Source organism: Narcine bancroftii, chromosome 1, assembly GCF_036971445.1.
Source record: "Narcine bancroftii isolate sNarBan1 chromosome 1, sNarBan1.hap1, whole genome shotgun sequence".
In the NCBI taxonomy this organism is placed as follows: domain Eukaryota; kingdom Metazoa; phylum Chordata; class Chondrichthyes; order Torpediniformes; family Narcinidae; genus Narcine; species Narcine bancroftii.
Window position 1 is genome coordinate 373,302,802 of NC_091469.1, and position 21,240 is coordinate 373,324,041.

A 21,240-nucleotide genomic window follows, 5' to 3' on the forward strand; every position below is an offset into this window, starting at 1 on the left:
CGAGGCCGCCGCAGCTCACCCTGTCCCTGGACTGGGGCCGCCGCCTCCCACTCTCTGCCCGGATCGGGGCCTCCGCCTGCCCCACTCGACCGAGGCCGGGGCCGCCGTCTCCCCCTTGCTCCTGCCCGGATCGGGGCCGCCGCCGCCGCCTACCCTTCGCCCGGACCGTGCATCTTGGCGCCTCACAGTTTGGCGGGCAGCAACCTCCTTTGAAGAAGACTGCAGAGCCCACCTCACTGACAAAAGGCAAAGGAGGAAAAACCCAACACCCAACCCCAACCAACCAATTTTCCCCTGCAACCGCTGCAACCGTGTCTGCCTGTCCCGCATTGGACTTGTCAGCCACAAACGAGCCTGCAGCTGACGTGGACTTTTTACCCCCTCCATAAATCTTCGTCCGCGAAGCCAAGCCAAAGAAGAAGAAGAAAGAAGAAGGATCTATAGAGAAAAGAGTTATCATTTAAGGTTCTTTCTTTTTCAATCTTTTTATTGATTTTATAATAATAATTATCAAAGATGTAAACACATATTGTAGTTGGAATACCTAGTAAATACAGAAAGTAACACAACACTTTATACAAAGCTATTATAATCAGTGCCCATATCACTAATCACTTCTAAACCCTAAAGAATGATGTGAAATATTTTACTGTATTTTATAATATCTAGCCCCACTACCTAGACCAGAGTTGTATGGCAAGAAGATCAATACTCTGCTTCAGAAAAAAGAAAGTGATGATAAAAATTATCATCAAAATTGTTATTGTTCTAGGAGTTCTGAAAATAGTTCAGAAATGGTCCCCACCTATTTTGTAAATTCATATTTGTATCAGTTATAGAGCATTGGATTTTCTCTAGATTAAAGCAATTTCATATAATCAGGACCATAAGTGGACATACTTCCACCTAAGTAGTATTGCACACCTTGCCATAAGGGAGTAAAAGATAATATTTGACATTTAGTTGGCATTAAGGTTACACCATTCTCTCCAGTAGTGCTAAAAAGAGCAACTAAAGGATTAGGCTCTAAGTTTAAGTCAAGAATTATTGATAAAGTCTGAAAAACCTCCATCCATCATCTTCTAAGGCTCCAACAAATCCAAACATATGGATGAATGAGGCATCCCCATTGCTACATCTGTCACAACAAGGATTCATGTTTGGGTAGTTATGAAAAAGTTTATCTTTGGACATGTAAGCTCTATGGACTACTTTAAATTGTAAGAGAGAATGATGAGCAAATATTGATGTGGTATTAACCAATTTAAAGATCCAAACCAGATATTGAAAAATGAAAATCTTGTCCCCATTCTTTTTTAATTTTATCTAAAGGAGCTTGATGCAATTTAAACAATATTTACAAAGGCCAAGAAGTCAAAAACTTCCTTTACAAGTCACTTTCAGGGAATTATGCATCTGTATTCCCAGATCCCTTTATTACTCCACATTCCTTAATGCTCTGCCATTTACTATATACGTCCTACCCTGGTTTGTCCCTCAAAAATGTGACACCTCACACTTCTCTGCATTAAAATCCATCTGCCATTTTCTGGCCCATTTTTTCAGTTAGTCCAGCTCCCTCTGCAAGCTATGAAAGTCTTCCTTAATGTCCACAATGCCCCCAATCTTAGCGTCATCAGCAAACCTTCTGATCCAATTTCCCACATTATCATCCAGATCATTGATATAGACAACAAACAACAATGGTCCCAACACAGATCCCTGAGGCAAACCACTAATCACAGACCTCCAGTCGAGAAGCCATCATCCACTATCACTCTCCATCTTCTCCCATTCAGCCAATTTTGAATCCAATTTAAAACCTCTCCATGGATACCTAGTGCCTGAACCTTCTGAACTAACCTCCCATGTGAGATTTTGTGAAAGACCTTACTAAAGTCCATATAGACAACATCCACAGCCTTTCCTTCACCTATTTTCTTGGTAACTTCATCGAAAAACTCTACAAGATTGGTTAACATGACCTACCATGCACAAAGCTATGCTGACTATCCTTAATCAGCCCTTGGCTGTCCAAATACTTGGATATCTGATCTTTCAGATCACTCTCCAATAACTTATCCACTGCTGCCATCTGACTCATTGGCCTATAATTTCCTGGTTTACTTTTGCAGCCTTTTTTAATCAATGGAACAGCATGAGCAACCCTCCAATTCTCCAACACTTCATCCGTGGCTAAGGACATTTTAAATATGTCTGTCAGGGCCCCTGAAATATCTATACTAGTCTCTCTCAAGGTCCAAGGGAACAACATGTCAGGCCCAGGGGATTTATCTAACTTTATTCACTGTAAGGCACCAAGTACCTCCTCCCTTTTAATCTATACATGCTCCTAGCCACTATTTCTGTTTCCCTTCCTTCCTTATACACAATGCCAGTTTCCTGAGTAAATACTGATGCAAAAAAAATGGTTTAAGATCTCGCCCATCTCGCTCATCTTGTGAGACTCCACCCGTAGACGACCACGCTGATCTTTAAAGGGACCAATTTTGTCCCTTACTAACCTTTCACTCAACATACTTGTAGAAACCCTTCAGGTTTACCTTCACATTATCTGCCAATGCAATCTCGTGTCTTCTTTTTGCCTTCCTGATTTCCTTCTCTTACATTTTCTATACTCTTCTAGTATCTCATTTGCTCCTTGTTGCCTATACCTACTATACACCCTCTTTGCTAGATTGATAATATCCCTTGAAAACTAAGGTTCCCTACACCTGTTAATTTTGCCTGTAATCCTGACAGGAAATTGCAAATTGCACTCTCAAAATTTTGCCTTTGAAGGCCTTCCACTTACTGAACTGGAGGGGGATTAACATCCTTGCCAGAAAACAATTTATCTAATCCACTCTTCCTATATCCTTTCTCATTTCCACAACATTGGTCTTTTTCCAATTTAGAATCTCATCTTGAGTACCAGAGCTATCTTTATCCATAATTAACTTGAAGCTAATGACATTATTGTTACACATAGTTCTGTCACCTGAGCTGTCTGGTTCCCTAATAGGAGATCAAGTATTGATCTCATTGGTACCTCTGTATATTGATTTAGAAAACTTTCCTGAACACATTTGACAAACTCCAAGCCATTCAGCCCCCTCTATCCTGTCTGAAACAATGGAACCCAAGAATATTGAGCTGCCAGTCCTGCCCCTCTTGCATCCAAGTCTCACTTATAGCAATAATGTCATAATCCCACATTAACCTTAGATTAATTTTCCTAAGATATCCATTAGTAACAATGGCAATTTATCTATTGTCTCATTTGAAACTTTTTCAGTGAGAGTCCTTAAATACATTGGTAAAGGTAGGTGCTAGTGTAAGTGTCAATTTAACAGCTTCAAAACTTGGATGAAGAATCTTTCAAAAGAGTAAATTGGATGCACTAAATGTGTTTACTTTAATGCAAGGATTAAGAATAAGGGCAATAAATTTTGAGCATGGATCAGCATATAGAATTAAAATTTTGTAGCCATTACAGAGACATAATGACACAAGGCCAGGGAAATAAGGGAGGTCATAAAAGAATACTTTGCTTCAGTGTTCACTCGGTATTCAAGGGACATTGACTGCTTAGATTTTGAATTGACTTTCTTGTAAAAAGTAGAGGGAAGTAGTAGCTGGAACATATTCTGCCTGGTGGTCAGTGAATCATTGCATTCTGCAGGGATCTGCTCTTTGATTTTTATAAATGACTTGAATAAAAAAGTGCAGGAGGTTGGTCAGTAAGATTAGAAATGTTGTAGATTGTGTAGGTTAACAAAAAATTGCATAGAGGATTCGAGTTGTCATCAAATTTACAGATGGAGTTCAATCAAGATTCAGCTAAGAGTGAGATGATGCACCTTGGGCCGTCGTAGTTAAAGGCAGAATATATGATTAACAGTGTGGGAGGAACAGAGCGATCCTGGGGTTCAGATCTATAGATCTAAGGTTGCCAATCAAGTTGATGGGATGGTTAAGGAGAAATAGTGTGCTGGCCTTCTGTCCTCTTATATCCTATTAACACCGGTTGTCTGTTGTAGACTGCTGATTGGCTTTGGCTCATATCTTGAGGAAGAGCTCAAGCCCAAAATGTCGGTAATATATATTTACCTCCTGTGAATGCTGAGAGACCTGCTGAGACCTGTTGAGTTCCTCCAGTATTTTTGTGTTTTTATTTATTTTTTTGTCCAGAAAATTCCTGATTCCTGATGGTCATTCCTTAGTGGGACATCACAGCTCCATCCATGACTACCCACACACCACATCTACTGAAGCCACCATAGCAGTAGGATTGCCAGGTTACCTGCTCCCCACCATTTGAGAACTGCCCATCAGCATTCATCGAGCACCACAGTTTGTTGATCATGTGTAACAAATCCAATAAGTAGTACCAGAAATCTGAGTTGCTTTGTCTGCCTTGGACAAAACACCAGAAATAAACACGTAATGATTGGAAGCAGCAGAAGGTTCTGGAGCCTTCAGGCATATAATACCATTCAGAAGGATCAAGGCTGGTCCTAATATTGGAGTCCCTTTCACTGTCCAATCGCAGATGCCCTCACTTCCTTCCCAGTCATTCAAATAGAAGTTCTGGTGCCCTTCAACAGCTCAATCACTCAAGTTTAGGAGGGGAGAACTGTACACGTCACTTCTATCACAACCATGTTTTCTGCAAGCAGTCTGATCAAGCTCTTTTCAATGGCCGCTCTTCACTCCACTGCATCACTGCATCTACAATACATTGAGACAGGTTATGCACCAAACTCTTGCTCCTGGGGCTTGACACTTGGGCAATCAACAATGCCTCTTCCAAGAGACTACCATGATGAAAACTGCACATTGATGTGACATGCCTTTTAAAAGAAGAAAGATCTGAACTCACGTTAATCTTGTTTCAGTTATTATAGAATAATACATCTATTTTCAGAAAGCAATTAAATAGTAAACACTTCATGATCTGGAGGATGACAAAAATGCTGGTTACATCAGATTCAACTCCACATTAGGTTGAGGCGAAAAGCTTGAAGAATTTCCTGGAAGTAAACTGCATCCTTTCATCTAGGGCCCCATTAATTCAACTGAAATGAGAATCTGAGTGCTGTGTTGTAGAATCCCCAATGACAAAATGAAATAGTGAACTGGCATGCTGCACTGCAGATGGCTGAACTCACATTATACGCCTCAAATTTTCAACAGCATATTGCTACCACAGTGAGTAGAGGATAACGACATTGATCATTGGGTGGTGAGTTTTTAATTTAATTTCTGGTTAAAAAAACTAAAAACATTAAATGCTGGAAATAAAGTATAACCCCATCCACAACTGGAGAGAAGAAACAGAATCCTGTGAATTGCAAATCAAAGAATCTGCCGCCCTCAGCTCAGTGGGTAGAGCACTGGTCTTGTAAACCAAGTGTCACAAGTTCGTACCTTGCTGGGGCTTCATTTCTGGGAGGGGTGCTGGACAAATGTGGTGATGCTCTGTCTTCCTCTTGGTAGCCAAAGTTAAAGAATTTGTGCATGTTACATTCTAAATGTTGAATTATGTGACAATAATGGAACCTTTATCTTTTAAAGGCCTAAAGAAAACTATCAAAGGTTAAATATTCAAGAAAAAAATATCCTCATTCTTTGTACTTCCAGCTGTTTACTATTTTTATTCCAGAATTTTAATATCAGACATTCATTTTTAACATTAAAACACAACTGTGAAAAGATTTAGGACACATTTCCCAATGGCCCCAGTCCCTACACAAGTTAGCCATCCAGCATGCAAACAGCAGGTATTCGAAGATGTTGGTCTCCAGAAATCATCGACACTGATAATTGTGCAGCAGGAGGCTAAACAGGTAAATGGAGTGCAGTGTGGGTTGGGATAGGAAGTTAGGGCTTGGGTCCCAGCTACTTGTATTATAGGTGATGGAAATGTTATAGACTTTCTGGATAGAAAGATGCAGAGGTGTCAAGGTGATTTAGATTAACTGAATGAGTGGGCAAGTACATGAAATGCAAACATCATGTGAATAAGTGTGAGAGTTTCACACTCTTCATGGGAAGAACAGGAAGGCAGAGTATCATGTAATGAGAGGTTTGGAATTGCTGAAGTTTAAAGGGACCTGGTGGTCCTTGTACATCAGTCACTGAAAGCAGATGTATAAATGTAGTAAGCTGTTCAGAAGACAAATGCTTTTGTTGACATCATTGCAAGAGGTGATGAATGCGGGAATCAAAATGTCTTGTTATGTTTAGACAGAGACTTGGTGAGATCACACAAGAAGTTTGTGTGCAGATTTCTTGGAATGGCAGGTCATGTAGAGAGAGGTTGCGTTGACTCGGCCTATATTCACTACAAAAAGTGAGTGGGAATCTCATAAAAACGTAAAATTCTGACAGGGTTAAACAAACTGGATTTAGGATGGATATCTTTCTTGGCTTGAGGTCGTGGGTGGGGAGAGGAGAGGAAGTGCAGAAATTTAGAATGAGGGATTCACACTAAAGATAGAGGGTATGACATTTAGGACTTAGCAGAGGTGACATTTCTTCAAACTGGAAATCTCTAGCACAGAAAACAGTGAAGACCAAGTTACTGAATACAGCTAAGGTGGTGACAGATTTCTAGATGTAAATCACATGAAAGGGAAGGAGAAAAGAAAAGAAATATGGGATTGAAGTAGAGGACCAGACATGGTTTAATGAATGACAGAGCTAAACAGCTGACTGGTGTTCCTGTTTTCTGTGATTTTATGACCCTACACCAGCAAGGCAGATATAAAGAGGGAAATATTATAAGCCTCTGAAGCAAGCATCGAGGATCAAGTAGGGAGTGATATGGGTGTAGGAGATGGGTTTATATTGTGGACATTTTTCAGGGGTTAGAGTGATAGTGGTGACTTATGGCTGAGATATGGGGAATAAAGAAGATCTTATTTCAAATGATAACTGCGTCAGGGCTTAAGGATTCAATCTTTAGCAAAAGCCAAGTAGCTCCATGGACTCCATCTACATATCCTGCTGCCTAGGAAAGCCATCCAACATACTAAAGACTCGTTACATTCTCTTCCTCCTCCCATCAGCATGAAGGCTTAAGAATCCAAAAATGAGCACCAATAGACTTAAAGACTGTTTTCCCCCCCTGCAGCCATCAGGCTCCTGAACAATTCCAAGAACTGTGCTCTCATACCACCCTGCTTGATGCAATCGATCTTCCTTTTCATTGTAATGCTACATTTTGTCTTGTCAATATGATACATTTCCCAAAATGCACCACCTCACATTTCTCTGTAATGGATCATTTCCCGGCCCACCTTCCCAACCAATGAAGATCGTGCTGCAGTCTTTGGCAACTGTCTTCACTATCTATAATATCAGGAATAATAGTGACATCTGCAAACTTGATAATCATCCCATGTATATTTTTATCCTTGATACAGATGACGGACAGCAATGGAACCAGCACCACCTTATCTAAAAAAAACCCTTCCACCATCGCACTCTGCTTTCTTCCATGAAGGCAATTTTCTATCCCTTCAGCTGTCTCTCTATTGATTCTGTGCAATCTTACCTTCCAGTGCAGCCTACCATCTATGTCTTCCTAAAATCTATATATAAAATGGCTACAGCTCTGCACTCATCAATCTTTTGATCACTTCTTCAAAAACTCACATTTGTAAGTATTGACCTCCTACTTATGAAATGATACTGACTCTCCCTAATCCACACTTGTCCATCTAAGTGCTGTTTCATCTTGAATACGTGTGTGTGAGTTGTTAGGTAACACATGGATGAAGGAAAAGGTTCTTTACTTTAAAGTTGATGTAAACAGTACCAGAAGGCATGCCATGAGGCTGCAAGCTTCCATTACAGATATTACTTACTGCAGTCTCTTGCTCTGTGTCAGCACCTGCTGGCAGCCAAGTACAATCAAACAGGAGCTATAATCCTTAAGGCCATGCTAGTTGCATTGCACCTTGATCACTATCATTACATCTCTCTTTCTTAAAACAAAAGTAGCTGACTTTTAACTAACAAGTTTTCTTTATATACCTCTGCAATTTTAACTTTAACACCAGGAATTTACATTTTCATTATTATCAACATTGTTAACATTTTTAAAACTTGTTTTGTGTGTTCACATTTACATACACTAAAACCTGAAGAGCGAATAAGAGAGCACTTCTTAATTCTATAACAGGAATCTTTAAATTTGCTCAATGAGTCTCTTAGGAGGATTCACGTGTCTTGACGATCTCTTGATTGATTGTCCTTAAATCTGAGTTGTTGTCTTAGTCGATGTCTTCTCAGTTGTGCATTCAGGTTGTTCAACAGTATACATCCTTCCATCTTCTGTGGTTGGTCCCATTTAAAGATCTCGACAACTTCTTGGCAGAACAGCACCTACATCTGTCTGAATGGTATATGATCTTGGTTGGACTTCACTAAGGACAGTTCCCTTCTGAGTCCATAAGTTTATTTTGTATTTTAGCTTTACTTGGTCACCAGTGTGGAGTTTCTGTAGGTTTTTTGTTTCTCTGTGAAAGTAATACTCTTGCTTTTCTTTCTGTTGTTCTTTGAACTTCCTCACTTTCTCCCCCTCTTTTAATTTTAGGAGGTTCTCCTGAATGGGTAGGTTTGATATTAGCCTAGATCCCATAAAGAGTTGTGCTATGGACATACCACTCTCGAGTGGCGTTGTGCGGTATACAAGCATATTCTGGTAGAAGTCTGTTGTTAAGTCTATTGCCATGTCTTTTGCCTTGTTCATCAGTCTTTTCATTATCTGTACTGATTTTTCCACTAGACTATTGGACTGTTGAAAATGATGACTTTTTCCCACTTTTTGGGAAACTGTCAGAACTTTAAATTACAAAACTGGGATCCATTGACTGTGAAGACCTCACTCGCCACGCCATGTCTAGAGAATATGGCTTTCATACCTGCAGTGGTGGTGTTCAGTTTACACACCTTTGGGTACAGGGAGTAATAGTCTGTGACTATGAGATAGTCCTTCCCTTGACATTCAAATAGATCAGCGCCTACCTTCTGGTAAAGTCTGTATGGCGTTGGGTATGGCTTTAGTGGTTCTGCAGGGTTGTTTGCTTGATATTTCTGGCATCTTGTACAGTTTGACACTTCATTTGTTATATCATTGTTGATTCTTGACCAGTACATCACATCTCGTGCTCTTTTCTTACACTTTTCGATTCTGAGATGTCCTCCATGGATCCTTTTCATCATCTCTTTTCCAAGACTCTTTAGGATAATGATTTTGCTTCCTTTGTAGATGATGTCTTCAACCACTGATAGTTCTGCCCTGCAGTTCCAGAACTCTGAAATGTTAGGTGAGCAGACCTGTTTCATGTTGGCCCATCCATCCAAGATGTTTTTTCTCAATTGTTTCAGTGTTTCATCTTTGTTTGTCTCAGACTTTATGAGCTCCATTTTTGCATCTGATATGGACAGTGCACTTGTGATCATGTCCAAGAAGGGATTCATGTCTTCATCCATTTTGGTGTTTGCAGTATCTCTCATGTCAACAGCTCTAGACAACCTGTCTGCTGTGTACGTTCGCTTACCCGGAGTGTACACTACACTTAGTGTATAGCATTGCAGCCTAATCATCATTCTTTGCCTTCTAAGTGGACTTTTGTTTAATGGGTTTTGGAACAATGCAATCAAGGGCTTATTGTCAGTCTTTACACTGATTGCTTGTCCTGACACAAACTGATGAAATCTTTCACAGGCATATATGATGCTGATCAGCTCCTTTTTTAATTTGAGCATACCACATCTCCTCGACTGTCATTGAGTATGATGCATGCTCAATGGGTTGCCAGTCATCATACTTTTGCAGAAGAACTGTACCGAGCCCACTATGTGATGCATCTGATGATACCTTGATGGGTCTCGCTGGGTCATAAAACCTCAGAACTGGTTCCCCTGTGAGCAGTTTCTTTAGTTCCCTACATGACTTTTCATGCACATGATTCCACTCCCATTCAATGTTCTTTTCTGTTCATCTTCTCAATGGAGCCATCTTTTCTGAAAGGGTGGATATGAATTTACCCATATAGTTGACCATTAAACCTCTGTATGTCCTTAATGCATTGTGGCCTTGGCATGTTCCCAATGGTGGACACCTTTCTGGAATCTGGTCTGATGCCCTCAAAGCTAATAATATCTCCTACAAATGTTAGTTCTGTCATCCTGAGCTGGCATTTTGCTCTATTGAGCTTCAGATTTACTTTCCTTATTGCTTCCAGCGCTTTCCTTAATCTCTCATCCTCCTCTATTCTCGTGGTTCCCCATACTATGATGTCATCCATTGAGGTATCAACTCCATCCAGGTGCTCATAGACCACATGGATAGTTTTGTGATACACTTCAGGAGCTGAGGCAATTCTGAATGGTAACCTTGGGGACCTGTATCTGCCAAATGGACTATTGAATGTGCACAAACTTGAACATGCTTCATCCAATTTCAACTGCCAAAATCCTGATGATCCATCTAACTTTGCATTTGCAAACTGTGGCATAATTTCTTCATGTGTCAGAAGCTTAAAATGTTTTCTCTTTATTGCTCTGTTTAGATCTTTTTGATCCAGGCAAATTCTAAGCTTTCCATTCCTTTTTCTCCACAACAACGAGTGAACTCACACACTCCGTTGACTCATCTATTTTCTGAATCATGTTCAGGCTTTCTATCCTGTCCATTTCGACCTTTAGTTGCTTTTGAGGCACAAATGGAACTATTCTGCATGGATGTATTATTGGTGGCACATGTTTATCCACTCTGATCATGTGTTGTCCTGGAAGGCAGGAGAATCCACAATGAGGATTCTTTTTACCAGGTTCATTTTCTCACAGGCTGTTAAACCTAGTATAGCCTGAACATCTTTTGGTACCACGATGAATGCTGCATGTGTTCTTTGTCCTTGTGTTTCACTTTAATCATGCATTCCCCTTGCACTGGTATATCGGTACCTGAATATCCTGTCACTTTCACTTTTGTTTCATGCTTCTTTGGTCTGGGTCTAATCTTCTTAAAATCAGTCTCTGATATCATATTAATTTGTGCTCCAGTGTCTAATTTAATTGAAATGTATATGCCATTCACTTTTAATCTCAACATCCAATCTCTGTTTTCACTCACAAAATCTACATAGAATTCCTCTATCTCCTTTTCATCTATGCATGAACCTTGCTTTGTGGCACTTGGTTCCTACAGCAATGGGCATAATGGTTGCTTTTGTTGCACATATAGTATGTTTTACCATATGCTGGACACTTTTTTGGTAGGTGTTGTGCACCACATCGACAACATGGCTTTCGATTGTCCCTTTCATTTGTGTTCACTGGCCACGCCTCTTTTTCCACTTTGGCGCTCTTTCTGTTAAACGGTTTATGCCCGTTCTTGCTCACTGCATCCATGTTGCAGCTAGTTTCACTGAACATCTCTTTTGCCTATGTTTTTATAGTTTCTGTAGCCCTAGAGATTTCTATAACTTTTTCCAGGTCTAGATTTTACTCTCTTAGCAGTCTTTCCCTTAGACTATTATCTGGAATAGCTCACCAAATCGGTCAGTCCACTAAATTCACATGTTTTGCTTGTTTCTCAATTCAATCACATACTGACCAATACTTTGTTCCAGTTTCTGTACACATGTGAAAAGTCTGTGCCTCTCGAATGTCACGTTACATTTAGGAATGCAGTATGCCTCAACTGTTCCATTATTTTTTTCCAATTTAATTTTGTCTCCCTCAGCAGCAAACATGAAGTTATTATACACCTCCAGGGTTTCATCACCCACAACATGTAAGAATGCTTTTAATTTATCACTTTTCTCTTCAGCTCCGACTGCCACTAAATACAATCCAAAATGCTGTTTAAATCTGTTCCAATTTTCAGCCACATTACCTCTCAGCTGAAGTTTCATAGGTGGGTGTAATCCTTCCATTTTTCACTGTGTTAGCTTCTCTTCACTGATCAGTTGCTGATTTTAGATTTTATCTTTTAAAGTATTTCCTTCTAATTTAATTCATCCCACTTCTGACACCATGTTTTATCTTGTATTCATATGTGTGAGTTCTTAGACAACACATGGATGAAAGAAAAGGTTCTTTATTTTAAAATTGGTGTGAAGTTGAGGCATGCCATGAGGCTGCAAGTATCTATTACAGATATTGTTTACTGCAGTCTCTTGCTGTGTGTCAGCCCCTTCTGGCAGCCAAGTATAATGAAATAGGAACTATAATCCTTAAGACATTGCTGGTTGCATTGCACCATGATCACTATTATTACAAGTCCATGTCTATCTCTTCCTTCAGAATACACTCCAGTTACCAATCACAGATTTTAGGCTCACTGGGCTGTATTTTGTAGCATTTTCTCTTCAACTTTCTTGAACAAAAGGCACAACATTTGTCAACCTCCAGTCTTCCAACACCTCACCTATACTTAATGACAACTTATAAACCTCAGCCAGTGCACTTCCAATTTCCTCTCTAGCTTCTCATAGTGCCCTCAGGACATAGAACAAAAAACATTACAGCACAGTACAGGCCCTTCGGACTGCAATGTTGTGCCGAACTATATATTCCTTCCAAAAAATTGCTGAACACTTTGTGCATCATAACCCTGTATTTTATTTAATTTATGTGCCTGTCTAAGGGTCTCTTAAATGCCCCAAATGTTTCAGCCTCCACCATCACCCTGAGGCATTCCAGGCACCCACAACCCTCTATGTGTGTAAAAATAAAAATACGCCTGATGTCTCCCCTAAATGTCCCTCCCTTTACTTTCTACCTATATCCTCTAAGTGTTTGATATTCCTGTCCTGGAAGAAAGGTGCTGGTTGTCTACCTTATCTATACCTCTCAGAATCTTGTAGACCTCGTTATATTAAGTCACCTCTCATCCTCCTACGCTCTAAAGAGAGGAGTCCTAGCTCTTTTAACCTTGTCTCATGTCTTGTTTTTCAATCCAGACAATTTATTGGTAAAACTTCTCTCCACACACTCCACAGCTTTCACATCCACTTATAATGAGGTGTCTAGTCATGAACACAATATTCTAAGGGTAGGATCACCAGAGATTTGTAGAGTTGCAACATGACCTCTTGAATCTTGAACTCAGTCCCCTAACTAATGAAGCCCAACATTTCATAGGCTTTCTTAACTATCCTATCAACCTGGGTCCCTCTATTCTTCCACACTGTTAAGTATTTGACCATTAAGCCTGTACTCAGACTTCAATATGACCTTCCAAAATGCATCACCTCAAATTTCTCCCAAATAAACTCCATTAGCACTTTTCTGCGCAACTGTGTGTCCTGTCTATACCCTTTTGTAACCTATGACAACCTTCATCAGCATCCACAACTCATCCAACCTATGTACCATCCACAAATTTACTGACCCATCCTTCCTCTTCTTTATCTAGGTCATTTATAAAAATCACAAAGAGCAGGTGTCCCTTAACAGAACTCTATGGAACTGTACTAGTCACTGATGACCAGGCAAAATATTTCTCATCACTACTACTCTCTCCCTTCTACAGGCAACCTCATTCTTAATCCACACAGCCAGGTTTCCATGGATACATGTGTCATGACTTTCTGAACATGTTTTTCATGGGGATCTTGTGAAATGATTTACTAGAATCCATATACACCATATCTTCTGCCCTATCTTCATCAATTTCATTTGTTTACTCTTCAAATAAAACAGGTTCATGACACACACCTTCCCCTCACAAGGCGATGTTGACTATCCCTGATTAGGCTGCATTTGTCCAAATCCTCATAAATCCTGTTCTTAAAAATCCTCTCTAATAGTTTTCACACCACTGACGTAAGGCTTGCAGGGCTATAATTCCCAGGATTTCCCTTATTACCATGTTTAAACAAAGGGACCAAATTTCCCATTTTCTAATCCTCTGGCAACTCCCCTGTGCCCAAAGAGGTTGCAAAGATCATATCCAATGCCCCAACTCTCTCTTCCTTCCCTTCTCACAGCAAACTGGGTTATATCTCATCCAGTCCAGGGGATTGATTAATCTTACTGTTTTAAGAAGATCCAACACTTCCTCTTTCCTAATCTCAACATGGTCTAGCACAAAAGCTTATTCTATTCTGACCTCAACTTAGCTAAAGTCCTTTTCTCTGGTGAATACTGAAGCAAAGTATATATTTAGGACTTTTCCAACCTAATATATTGATCAGGCCCAGGAGAAGTATGTGCAAGTTCATGCGAAAATGCATTGAAGATATAGGCAGCATGGAACAAACGAAATGCCTGAGGGGTACAAGAAATGCAAGAAAACACTTAAGAAATAAATCAGTTGGGCTAAAAGAAGGCATGAGGTTTCTTTGACTTAGAGATAAAGGAAAATCTAAAGGGCTTCTTCAGATATATTAAGAGCAAAAGATTGGTCCTCTTGAAGATCAGCATGGTCATCTGCTCATGGAGCCTAAAAGATGGAGAAGATATCAAATAGTATTTTTGCATCCGCAATTACTTGGGAGATGGACACAGAGACTATAGAAGTGAGGCAAAAGACCAGTGAGCTCATGGACACTATACAGATTAAAGAGGAGGAGAAGATTGCTGATTTGAGGCAAATAAACATGGATAAATCCATAGACTGACATGGTATTCCTTTGCATATTAGATGCTGATGCAGAAATTGCAGGGGCCCCTTAGCCACTGCTGAGGGGCCAGAGGAATGGAGAATATTTATTCAGTGTTTAAAAAAAGATCTGGAAAATTATCACCAGGTAATCCTGACATCAGTAGTAGATAAATTACAGGAAGATATTCTAGGAGATTGAATAGATAAGTATTCAGGCAGACAGGAAATGATTATGAATAGTCATCATGGCTTTGTACATGACAGGTCATGCCTAACCAAACTCCTATGAGTTTTTCAATGAACTCGCCAGGAAACTTGACAAACAAAAGGTGTTGGAATTGTCTACATGGATTTAGTATGGCCTTTGACAAGCTCCTACTTGGGACATTGGTGTTGCATGTTCAGTCGCTCGGTATCAGGATGAGGTAGTAACTTGGATTCGACATTGGCTTTCTGGAAGAAGGCGCAGAGTAGTGACTGGAGGCATGTGACTAATGGTGTTGCTCAAGAATCAGTATTTCTTTGTCATCTATATCAACAATCTGAATGATAAAGTGATAAATTAGATCAGCAAACTTTAGTTCACACCTTCAATGTCCAACAGGCATCACTTCCACTTTTTGCCTTGAAAATTGGGGCAGGATTCTGCAGATGGCATGTGGTTTATGGCTCCATTTTAAAGACTTAAAGGCTCCTATCTGCTTCAAGAATGGAGGAGCAATGGAACATTATGAATCTGACTGTGCCACCGCTGCCCCTTTTCATCTAGTGAAGAGACTTATAAATGGCTTTTACTTGCTGAAATTTAGAAATTTGAGGGGAAAGGAAGTTTGATCAAAACCTTCGGAATAGTGAAATCTGGATAGAGTGATCATGGAGAAGATGTTTCCAGTTGTGGGAGAATCTAGGATGAGAAGGTACAGCTTCAGAATAAAAAGGCATCCCTTTGGAACAGGGATGAGGAGAAATTTCTTCAGCCAGAGGATGGTGAATCTATTGAATTCATTGCCCGGATAGTTGTGGAGACAAAGGCATGAGATAGATATAAGCCGAAAATTAGTTGACACTTGAGTAGTAAGGGTGTCAAAGGTTATAGAGAGAAGGCAGAAAAATTAAGTTGAGAGGAAAAATACATCAGCCATGATTCAAATGGTGCAGCAGAGTCGATGGACCAATTGGCCTAATTCTGCTCCTACATCTTATGGTCTATGGCCTCTTAAAGTGAATAGTTACATGGAATGAAGTTATGCTGATATTATGCAGTAGAAAATGTAAACAACTCAGAGGTTTCCTTGAATCTATGTCCTGGACGATTGGATTATGTGGATGCAGCAAAAAATCTGAGGCTCATAGCACGCATCCACATTCATTCTTTTCAAAAAAAATGTTTTCCCCAAGATGATTGATTCATCGATATCCACTGCACCTGGATAATCATGTAACCCATTTACAGCCTTTAGGAGGAATTTATCTATTTTTATTGTGATCTTATCAGAAAGGAGAACTATAACCAATACTTTGTTGATAAAGAAATAACCAGTTGCAGCCTTTTCGCAGCTTTTCGTGTGTCAATCGATATTATTCAACAAGCATCCACTGAAAATTTTCAGAGAATAAAAGTAAAATTGGACTCTGTTAACTTTTAAGAAACCAAAAGGAATTTATGAGAACCTTCAAAATGAGCATCATGATATCAATTAGAAATTGGATAGTTACAGAACCTTGTAATTGAAGGGCTCAAGCTCGAAACTTTGGTTATGTATCTTTATCTTTGTTATATAAAGTACACTGATCTGCTGAGTTTCTACAGCATTGTGTTTTCAGTTGTAATATACTGTATATTTCTATTTATTACAATTGTTTTATTTTAAATCAGTTCCTGAATAACCCGAACAATTAATCGCATATTGAAAAAAAGATGAATTACTGTTTGTGCAAAATAGTAATTGGAAACATGTAATTGTGCTTATTTTTGTTTCTTGTGCTGCAGGGATAATTTGCAAATTGTAACCTAAAAGTTCATTTGTTATATATCACAGGAAAATACATTTAATTTAAACTTACTTCTCTGTATAGCTCCAGTAATAAAGCACACATTAGCCAAATTGTAAGTGACTGAACAGAATAAGTCAATTGCTAGATTTCTAATTAAGAAACGTACTGAACAGGTTTGAATTAATAGCTTCAGTAAATAAGGCGTTCACTGGTTTTAGATCAGGAAATATTTGCTTTTATGATATTCAAATGTATGCACTCTGAAATCATTCTCTTTCAAGGCTTTTGGGTTATTTCCTCATTATTGTAGGTTTAAAAGACTTGCCTTTTGAAAACAGCTGATGAAACATATCACCTTCTAACAATTCAATGAAGAAATGATTAACAGCTGAAGAAAATGCAAAGGCATTAAACCAGCGCACACAATGCGAACATTATAGTCACTGATGGAGCAGCTGAAGCAGTGTTAGTGTCAAGGGCAGTGTCAGCACCCATTGTCATCACCAGTATATCTGTCAGTTTGAGAGATTGTGTCACAGTTCTGTACATCTCAGGATTGTCACAGATGGCAAAAGCCCCATCAGAGGCAATGTTGCAAAGTACACAATTAGCTTGTGCTGTTGAAGTGTTGCTGGTAGCAACCTAATAGCTTCCCTGAGTAACATTTACATTTGCGCCACCTACTTAGTTGCAGACATAGGTTGATGAACATGCCACCAAATGTGATTTATACAAAAGGAACAAAGAAAATGAAATAATTATCTAAAATAGTCCAAAATATAGGGGACGCATTGTGATTATCAATCCTCCATGACTGATGAATACCACTATCTAGCCAACCCAGCACACTCACTCAATGTCAATGTATCATCTGCACACTTTTTATTGTTTTCCAGCTTTTGAATTACCAAACCAATTCATGATTCATTTTCAGGCATCATTCCACTCTTTCATAATGAAGATACAGGGATTATCACAAAAGACAGATAAATGAGATGAGTCTGACAGAGGGAGATTGAAGCCACAGTGCTTCAGTGGATCTCAGGAATTAGGAGAAGCCATCCTGGAATTGATGAAACTTAAATATGCAATTTTATCTTAATTTCCACACTTGATCATGGAGACAGACCAAAGCCATCAGGTTGAATGATACTTCAGACTTGTTGGTCATTTGTTCTTAAGGTTACAAAATAAAACTGCATTATGACCAGGATTTACCGACTGAGCATCTGCTGTTCATATCTATGTGCAGTCTAAAGGTGCTGCCTGATCTTGAGTGGATTTCCCCAGTGCATTCAGATTGGAGATCCCATTTGTTTGACTGGGGATTCCTTACCTGCAGAATGGAGAAGTCTTGCCACTTTAAAAATTAATGTTTCTTTTGCAAATTTATGTTTTTGATTCTTTATTTTTTGAAAAGAGATTAATGATAATTATTATATATTACTTCAATTACATTTGTGATCATGGAAACACGAAGTTAAATGCTTGGATATCTTTTGGCACAAGGCAGAGATAGAGTGGAGGCAGGGTTAGGAGATTTGGTGGAGATTGGGAGGAAGATGGAGTGTAGGCAGGGTTGGGAGTTTTGGTGGAGATTGGGAGGAAGATGGAGTGGTTAGGAGTTTTAGTGGAGGTTGGGAGAAAGATGGAGTGGAGGTAGGGTTAGTAGTGGAGATTGGGAGCAAGATGGAGTGGAGGCAGGGTTAGGAGTTTTGGTGGAGATTGGGAGGAAGATGGAGTGGTTAGGAGTTTTAGTGGAGGTTGGGAGAAAGATGGAGTGAAGGTAGGGTTAGTAGTGGAAATTGGGAGCAAGATGGAGTGGAGGCAGGGTTAGGAGTTTTGGTGGAGGTTGGGAGGGAGATGCTCAAAGAGAAATCAAGTGAGTTTGTAAGAGTGATCTGTCTGGAGACATTTATTGTTGAGTGAGAACAGATGGATGAATAGGAAAACAAAATAATATGGGAGAGTGAAAGAACTGGGGAGAATCAGATGAATCTGGGAGAGATTAGAACAGCCAGTGAGAGGTCAACAGTGACCGGAAAATATTTGAGAAAGATTAATCTAAAGGAAAATAGATAAATTTAGGGAGGAGATAAATAAGGCTATAAAAATCAATGTATAAAAACCAAGGTATAAAAACCAAGGCACGCATTGAGTGTAGCCTGAAAATAGATATTAAAAAGGAAAAGGAAGAGCTTGAATTTGTATTAGAACCTCAGCTGTGTGGCACCCAATGGTCTCCTGCTTTATCAGCACTGCATACGATACTTTAAAGTCCCACTATCATATTTAAAGGGTCTTATAGTACCCAGCTACTAGGGAAATTGAGGTCTGATATTTTTCAATGTCAGGGGGCATTAAACCTTGTGTCATAAAATGTGTCCTTTCTTTTCTTTCCAGAAAATTAGCCTAAAGAGAAATCTAACCCCTTGGTTGCCTACAACACATTATTTTGATTTAGCCATTCTGCGACAGCCACCTTTTCATTTTACAGACATAGGGCACTTGGCCTGAGCTCTGTCCCAATCCTCTCCATCCTGCCTCCTCTCTAATCTCTCTTCAATACCTAGGTTTTCACAGGGAATTTACATTTCCTCCAATAGGTTTTGTCAGACTCTATCTGCAAAACATCCTTTTAGTCAAATACATGTTCTTTATAGCCATCTCTCGGCTAGGGAAAAATATTCAAGGTTACTTGCTTCATCTTAGAGGTTATTGTGGCTGACACTAGTTGACAAATATTTAATGAGCTGCAGTAATATTCCCTTTCCTGCTAAATTAGAAGAGACAATAAATCACTTAAAATAATAGAATTAGAGACATTGTTAAACTGTGGAAAGCACAACATCATGTATGGTAGATCTAATCTGATTTTTTTTAATGTGAGTCAGAAAATCATGGGTTTGAGTCCAACACAAAAATCTGAGTATATAAACTAAGTTGTCTCTGAATAGAACACCCTCCGCTGTACTTTCATAAAACTGAGGCCTTGACTGTTCTCTCTGGTGGTTATGAAACATTCCACAACACCAAGAGAAGAAAATTTGCCTTGCCTAATATTTATCCCTCAGCTAACACAAACTAATACATATGAACTGGTCATTCAGATAATTGCTTTGTGAAAATTAACTACAATTTTACTTACTAAACAAGTGATCACAGTTCAAAAATAATTCATGGCAGCAAGATGATTCTCAAACCAATGCTTCTCAACCTTTTTCTTTCCATTCACATATTGTGGTGCACTGTTAACCAGAATCAGACACACACAAAGGTAAAGACTATACAATAGGCTTTAATCCACAAAGACTTCCACAGAGCCAGGCTGGCTGTAGCTGCAGCAACTCTAAGTGAGTCCTCGGGAGGCCAGCGCAGGCTTATATCCCGGAGGGCGATTGACACCCGACCGGGTGGGGCATAATCCATTTAGGCCAACTGATTGACAGCCGGCTAGATGTTGTCCTGTCCTCTTACACTCCTGCAGGTACAGAGGTTGCCCCCTGCAGTAGGGCAATGGTGTACCACCACACATACCACTTTAAGTAATCCTGTGATGGATTATGTTATATTTTATATTGTATATAGATATGTTTTAAAGGAGATAAATTGTGGCAGATTTTTTAGTGTAGGTCACATACAAACACTTCAAAACACATCTCAAACAGAGCTCTGCTCAAGCCGGGCAGTACAGGCTCTGAGTGCCTTTGCAAAAGAATGTCTATTGAGACTTCACAAGTAGGTATTAATTGGACATGCTGTAGAGTAATGGATTATTGTTTTGGAAAGTAACAGATGAATGGACTCAGAAGATTAGGTCTGGTGCCACAGTCTGTCTGAGTGCAGAGTGCTGTTCTAAAAGGGTCATGTGGAGAGAGAATTCAGTTCTACAGTTCAGCAGCAGCAACTGGGACTGGAACAGGACAAGCTGGCAAGCTTGTGGAAAAACTTCATTTTGAAGATGGGTTGTGAGTTCTTAGTTCAGCCTGTTCAAAGCCCTTGTGGTCCATACAAGAGGAGAGGCTGCATAATGTTTCATTTGAAATAAGGGAAACAAAAATGAACTCTGCGGTGTCTTGAAAGAAAGAGGTTATCATCTAGAAACTCCTGATGGGGCAAGTTTCTTCGGCAAGACATTATAGTGGCTGATCAGAAGGAGCAAAAAAATTCTCTCTGAAAATTGATAAGAACCTTCCTGAGCAGTAACCATTTACCTTTAAAGCACCAAAGCCTGGTGAAGATTCATAAATGTTAAATTCTGTGCACAATATAAGAATTGCCTGCAACCAGTGAACTTGGAGGAGGGAGAAGTGAGATTGGACTGCGAAGTAAAGAACTTTTCTGAACTTATATACACCTTACATACACAAGCACTTAGAATTAGAAGGGGGTTAAGTTAAGTTAATAGTAATAAGTTAAAGTTTGATCCTGTTTTTATGTTTAAAGATAATTAAGATCAGCTTTTGTTTAAGTAACCATTTGTCTTGGTGAATTTCTATTGCTGCTGGGTTTTGGGGTCCTCTGGACCCATAACAATCCCTATGCTATTGGAGCTCTGTGGTTAGTAAACAGATCGCTTAAGGTGCTATGTGAGTGGAAAGGGAAGGTTGAGA

The 21,240-nt window shown here is 39.5% G+C and overlaps 1 protein-coding gene across 1 annotated transcript in view; it reads left to right on the plus strand.

Moving 5' to 3' along the window:
* The window catches only part of LOC138758627 (V-type proton ATPase 116 kDa subunit a 1-like), a 135,045-nt gene that overhangs the window by 68,269 nt on the left and 45,536 nt on the right, over window positions 1-21,240 (plus strand). The gene's annotated exons all lie outside the window — the stretch shown is intronic.